Source organism: Gavialis gangeticus, unplaced genomic scaffold, assembly GCF_001723915.1.
Source record: "Gavialis gangeticus isolate Ggan-Ray unplaced genomic scaffold, GavGan_comp1, whole genome shotgun sequence".
NCBI classification, from domain to species: domain Eukaryota; kingdom Metazoa; phylum Chordata; order Crocodylia; family Gavialidae; genus Gavialis; species Gavialis gangeticus.
In genome coordinates this window covers 3,351,490-3,358,689 of record NW_017729001.1, presented here as the reverse complement: position 1 = coordinate 3,358,689, position 7,200 = coordinate 3,351,490, and the positions used below count along the sequence as shown (strand labels likewise).

The window sequence follows — 7,200 nt, the reverse complement described above, 5'->3', positions numbered from 1 at the left end:
CCAGGGCCGAGTAAAGTGGGAGGGTGACTTCCCTGGTTTTGCTTGAGAAGCATCAGTGGATGCACACCAGAGTTTGGTTAGCTTCGCTAGCCACAGCATCACTGTGGCTCATATTTATCTTGTAGTCAATTAAGACCCCCAAGTCCCTTTCAGTTGTGGTGCTAGTGAGCGTAGCACTGCCGAGCCTATAAGTATGCTACAGGTTCTTCCCACTGAGGTGCAGTACCGTACACTTCTCTGCATTGAAGGCCATCAGGTTTTGGTCAGCCCACCTTGAGAGCATGTCCAAGTCAGCCTGCATTCCCAGCTTGTCCTGCAGTGTGACTGCCCTCCCCCATAATTTGGTATCATCCACAAACTTGGCCAGTTCACATCTGACTCCCAAATCCAGATCATTGATGAAGATGTTAGAAAGTACTGGCCTGAGTACCAAGCCCTGAGGACCTCCACTGGTAACCCTATGCCACGTTGATTTGAGAGTTAGCTGGGTGTCTGCTAACTTTGGTTCAAGCTGCACCAGGCTATGAATTAAGTGCTGTGGAGATGCCCGATTCTACCCCTAGCCAGCCGTCACAGGTGCCTTTCCTTCTGACTGATCTCAGCTGAGTCTGCTTCCCAAGAAGAAACCAAGTCTGTTGAAGTCTCTATTGAGTCTTTATGACACCATTCACCAGCATGGCACTCAGATACCAAAGTGATAAGGTACAGAGATTTGTATCTAGGTCTCACACAGCTTTTCAGCTGAGACTGGCAAACTCAATGCATCCAATACCCTCCTAAAGGTATGTCATCCTTCAGAAAAAAAAACCTCCCCACAAGTGATTTTGCTACTGACTGATGTGGTTCAGCTCTTGCTCTCATCATTACATTTCTCACTAGATTTTTCTTTCTCTCTCCCCCTCTTCCCTCCTCCCTCCCTCTGCAGACAGATGACAAGTGAGAATGCATGTGTCCCATAGAAATTATCTTCTCTGCATAATTCTCTGCCCTCGCATTGTCTGGACAAGCCTGGATGATTCCTAGCGACAAAAAATTGGTAAAAAAAAAATTCTTCAGTAAAATAGGAGGGGGAAAAAATTCTCCTGCTCTCTCTATCTGCATTCTTTCTGGAATGTGAAAGAAATATGCCTTTTTGAGATCCAGGGTTTTTTTCAGATTCTAACTCACCCCCAGCCTGATAACACACGCTCAAGAAATGTTTGAACGCCTCTGAACCAGCATGTGGAAGCAGACATCCTCTCAGTGGTCCAATCTTTTCCCCATTTGCTGCCAGAAAGGCAGAGCTGGGCAAATTCACTCTTGTCCTTTATGGTTGTGTTTGTTTTGCCCAGTTCTGCTTTCGCTTCTGGGTTTGCTGGACTCTTCAGTTCTGGATGCTTGTGACCATAAAGCACATTGCGGTGCTGTATGACCAAAAGAACTTGATCCTCTGGCTCTGCAGACAGACAGGAGACAGGAGTGTCAGGACAGACTGGTGTTCTGACCCAAGGGGTAGTACGTTCACAGACCCAATCAGGATCTGATCTGCTCTACAGTTAGTATGGTGAGCTCAAAGGAGCACAAAGTATTTGGGAGTTGGTGTCATACTATTTGGTGCTCTTCCTTGAGGAATTAAAATGAGTTTGCCCCATTTAACCCAGTAACTGGGTTAATAATTGGGTAAAAGGTACCTTTTTTGGTAGTGACAATGCTGTAGAAAGGAAGGGCCATCAGACAGAACAATGGGCTCAGACTGGGTTCAATTCCCAGCTAAATCAGACTGGGTTCAATTCCCAGCTAAATCATAGGTTACCTGTGTGAGGTTCACTCACACACTACTGATCTACTCTGTACCTCATAAAGATCTAGCCCATAGAAACACTGGAAAGACAAGTCCAACTGGATACTGTGATAAGGACCATAAAAAGACCTAGCTAGATGGCCTATACCTCAACAGGGAGATGGTCTTATAGACATGATAACACAGAGCCCTTTCCATCCTAGCCATTCATGATTACCTGCTGCCCCCATCCCTCCTCTTCAGCAAGCCTCGCAACCATCTGCGTAGGACAACGGCATTAAAGGAATAATGCATCTCTGGGCTGTCTTAAGGCAGTGCAGGTGCTGAAAAGCAACAGCTGGTGGGCAGGCAGCTCACTGCAGACCAGGCTAAGAGTAAGCCCTTTGAGAGAGAAATGTTTCACATAGGTTTGATATCGGATTGGCACTGATATAAAGGAAATTGACTGTATTCGAAATTGGCCTGATGTGGCTGATAATCTGGCTGAAAAATGCCCCATTCATATGTGGGGCTGCAGTGCAGCATGTAGGTGGCAAGGAGCACAGCCCCGCAGCTTGGAGAGCTGCATCCAGCTGGTAAATCTGTTGTGGTGGAAGGGGAAGGAGGAGGGAAGAAACATGGGGGGGGGGCACATCAAGGCCCCTGCGATGAGGGAGGGAGAGGGGCTTGGGCTAGGGCAGATGATGCCCAGCCATGGCAAGGCGTGGGTGGATGGAGCCATGGCTGGTCCAGGGGGTGAGGGGAGGAGAGGGTGATTCCCACTGCTGCATGTACCCCAGGAAGGGGCTACAGCAAATTCTGGGGTGGCTGCAGCTCCCTCCCCCTGTACCTGCCTCTTAGCATCACTGTTTGCCCCGAGTGCACTCCAGCCCAGACCAACCCCCACCAGGAAGAGCCCGGCGCAGCCTGCCCCACACAGATCTGGGGGCACGTGCTACCCCATGCCCTCCCAGGATGCACGCAGTGGTGGGAGCTGACACCCTGGACGAGCCGCTTGCAGCTCTGTCCCATGCCCTGCGACACCCCAGCTGGGCAGCACCTGTCCCTGCCCCACTTCTTCCCTCACCACAGGGGACTCAATCTGCTCCCCTCCACTTCAAAGGAGTAAGAACCCAGCAGAGAGCACTGGACTTGGACTCAGGAGTCCTGGGTTCTATTCTGAAATCTGAGTGACTGTGGACAAGTCTATGTCTCAAGTTTCCTGATCTGTGAAATGGGGAGGGTGATACTTACCCTCTTTGTAAAGTACTATGAGTTCTACTGCTAAGAACTGAGCATCACGACAGATTTAGGGAATGAAAACACACAAATCTATTGGCTGGAACAGCAGGACGTATGATTGGACGAATCCCTACTGGAAGAATGGTGCTCTGTAAAGAATACAAGCAGGTTTTAATTAGCTGACATTTCTCACAGACTTCTGCTCAGCTTGTGCCACTCCTGGCCCTCAGAGCCACTATTGCTTATGAGTCCCCATGAGGTGCTACCATACACTACCGCTGTCCTGTCCCATTCCAGGGCTTCACCTAATTACTGCTATGCTGGCGGGTAGCACTAAGATAGCCAAGCAAATGGCTGAAGCACCCAGTGCAAAGAAGCCATTTGCTACTATTTAGTTTCTGCAGAGCCTTTTAATACTTAGAGGCCTAGTCATGAACCAGGGCCCCATTGTGCTAGGGGCTGTACAAATGCACTTAGTGGGTAGCCTCCTATTTCACTTCCCCATGACAATGTGGCAATAGTAACATTTACTGTACAGATATCCATTCCATCCATCATGAATAACATCTGCACCATTATTCTCACCCTCCTTTCTTTCTGCAGAACCAGGACAAGCCTCAGTAGAAGGGGCATGCAGTTAATTATCTGCAAAAACAACTCAAGGAAATCCAACCATTCCCTGGCTCTCAACTTGTTGCCCAAATGGGATTTCACGTGTGAAGTGATGGAGAAACAAGACAGTACTAACTTGTAAAGGAGCAGGTTATACTAAACTTCACTGCAGGTACTTCTCTCGCATGAAGCTTTGGAAATTAAAGCTATGTTCCTGACCAGGTTCAATTTGAGCACCCTAATGTTCATAAAACCAGGCATGCCAGATCATTCCATTGTATTTCGTCGCCACTAAAATTATTGTTATAATACCTCTCGCTGATTATATTTACCAACTTAAATACATACCTAAAAAATGAATGTACAAGAGTTAAAACTCACTATTTACTGTTCCATTCATTCCTTAGCCAAGTGGTACCAGTTTTGCCATGACAGTGATGCTGAAAGAAGCAGGAAGTGATCAGAGTTTTGGGGGCTTTCCTTGATAAATGTCTAGTTGTAATTAAGCCACAATATTCCCCCCAAGCATCACTTGCACTTACCTTACAATTCTCAACATGATCCACCTCTTACATGCATTCAAAGGCTGACTTCCAGTTCCTGTCTTAAATTACATCACTGAACTGGTCTTCCTTCGGAGAGAAAAGCTTCCACTTTTACTGTTTTTAATTTACATATACATGGATAGGTTAGTGATGTAGGAATTATATTTATCAAAATATACTAATAAATATATTTTATATTGCATTGGCATGTTTATTTACACATGGCTTCCTTGCATCCAGAAACAATGGGAACATTATATGCACTGCTCATTTTTTAAAAATGACACTGGAGGCTTCAAAGTTTTAGGAACCCGCCTTGAGATGTTCAGTTTTGAACACCTACCATCTGACAACCAGGCCCTATAAGAAGTTTCATGAGTGGGACCCCTAACATTTCTTAAGCACTTTTGAAAATCTAGGCCTGTGAATACTATTGTAGTTCATTATCACCAAGACCTACACAATTGTGGATCTGACCTGCAAAGAGACTTTATTAGGTCTGCCAAATATGTCTGCATGAGAATGCACCATCTAGTGCTTGGCTCTATCAACCCCTGCCTCTGGACCCCTCTTAATCCAGCCCATTGTTAGTGAAAGGTTGCCAACCTCTGTTTTAAAACACTTGGAGCACTTGACTCCAGGGCAGAGTTACAACCAGGACCGTAAGTACTCAGGTTCTTTCCTGCTTAGGTAGGATTCAGAAAGGACATGTTGTGAAACTGATCAACAGCTTTTGTACAACCTTTCCTTTGTGAAGTCTTTTGAGACTGTTGAACACATGACACTGGGGAAGAGCAAAGTCATTCCTATTTGAAAGCATATTGCACAAGAGGCTTCAATGGTTGAAACCAAAGCATTTTATGTACTTCTGTGTCTCAAATGATCAAAAACAGCCTCCTAAATTAGCAGTCACTTACTCTTTGCCACCTCTGGATTTCTCAGTGGAATCTCCCCAGGTGTGCATTTATCTTTTTGGACTGTAAAGCTTTGAGACCAGAACCTCAAATGTTTGAGTCCTATGCAGCACCATGCATATTCTCAGGTAACAACAACAATAATAATGTCACCTCATCTCTACTTAAACTCATCTATGCCAGGAGTAAATGTCTTCTATGCAGCTGTGGCTGGGAGTCAGTGGGTGGGTCATCAGTCCCCATCAGTTAATCCCAAGAAGTTGCATCCAACGTTAGGTACAACACTAAATCTGAGGAGAAGGGAGGGGTAAGATTTCCAAAACCACTCGTGTGGTGTTGACATAACTGTATTCCCATTGCAATTAGTGGTAAACCCACATTTTAAATTCTCCTTTTAAAACCTGAACCACCATTAACTCCCCTAGAGCATATTCTCATTTACCTTGGGAGGTAAGGGTAGGATGCCACATATCAATATTTGCAAGGGGGTCCCCCTCTCCTGAAGTCTTGACTTACCTGGCTCATGTTTGGTCATTACCCACCTTTTACGGCTGATCTGTGGCACATCCTGTAGCACTTTCATGCTTGATACACAGCACAGGATTATTAGAAGAATGGAACATCAGCTTCACTTGGCTTCCCATTGATTTCAATGATAAAAATGGTCATACACTTTATCGGAAGACAAGTAAAGCTGCTGCTGAAAAAAGAATCCCGCCATAAACGTAAGACCTAATAAAGGTAACATTAAAAGAATATAGAATCACTATGTGTAGCTAGACTGTGCAACCTTCCAGAAAGGACTTGAGTTGCATTTCCAACACAGCAAAATGATGCTGTATATCTGATGGTGGTGTTGAATTCATGTCCATTTCCTTGGGATATGAGGCAAAGTGGCCAACAGCAAAGATCAGCACAGCAGCCAGACAGATAGCTGGGATTTTTTTTTGAGAGGTATGCAGTTATCAAAAAAGGCCTGGTGCATGCAGCCAACACTTGTAATCTGTTGCAGTCCCTGTCGGACAAACCAGTTTTGCCATAAGACAGCAATTCCCAGAGGGGAAAGGGGTGCAGTGGAATACTTTATCAGCTGCGTACATATGTAAACTGGTACCCTGGTTGAAAAGAAAAGCCTCTTTTCCTTTGAAATCAGAGAAGGGAAGGGAGGTAGCTGGCTGAGAGCAGGGAAAGAAATGACAGGCACAAAGCTGAATGCAGCAAAGCCCGGCCTTGCCACAAATATTTCCATCTTCCTAGAAGGCTAAAATAAATACCTGGTGATGGCTAATAAAAATTGAAAGAAAAAAAGAAACCCCAAGAGATTCAACTTTGTTTAGAAAAAGTATTTAAAAAATTTAATGTACAGGAATATGTTTTAAATTATTCAGATTTTAAGAACAATTTGACTCAAAAGCAAAATGCTGATAGCCCCTTGGTATCTAGCTTTTTTCTCAGCTTTATGTGGCTGGCATCCCAGGTTTCAGGTTTGACAGATATGTAAATTCTCTGGGGTTAAAGGAAATACTGTTCCAGCCTGAAATCTCTGAATTAGCAGGAGTCCCACAAGTGCCCACTGATGGGCAAGTATTGCTCTTGAATGGAAAAGGCTCATCTTCCACCTCTTGAGTCCAGGTGTATCTCCTTCTCAGACAAAGAGCCTGGCATGCCTCAGCTACGTGTGAGGTGCGAATTAATCCCCTGGTTGAAAGGGCTGCTGTAGCAGATTCTGATGGTAACGAGTGTGCTTAATCCCACTTGGCCATAGAACATACAGGCAGATGTCCCATTTTCTTTGTCCATCCACAGATGACCTGAGGGGAGGGAAACAAAAGCAACATGTAGCTGTTTTACCTTTGATGCTGACTAGAAAGCAGGGCTGAATCTCAACCAACCAAAGTCACACAGAGTAGAGACTGATCCATAAAGGTGTGCCAACAGCCTGCAAAAGCAGGGGGAGCGGGGAGTGAAATTGAGCAAACCAAGGCACCCTGGTGCCAAGAGCAGACAGGAGCCTGGAAGACGGAGCAAGCTGAAATGGACCAGAGCTATGCACCTACAAGCAGCCAGCACTTACAGGGTGGGTGGCTCTGGGAAGGTCTCTTTAAGAATAGGGTCTCTTTCTAGTATG

The 7,200-nt window shown here is 45.4% G+C and overlaps 1 protein-coding gene across 1 annotated transcript in view; it reads right to left on the bottom strand.

The window, feature by feature from the left end:
* Positions 1 to 6,022: 6,022 nt before the first annotated feature.
* Positions 6,023 to 7,200, bottom strand: part of RBM19 (RNA binding motif protein 19) — a 156,105-nt gene continuing 154,927 nt past the window's right edge. The window contains exon 25 of the mRNA XM_019506689.1: positions 6,023 to 6,883. The gene's annotated coding sequence lies outside the window, so the exon portion shown is untranslated. The remainder of the gene's footprint in view (positions 6,884 to 7,200) is intronic.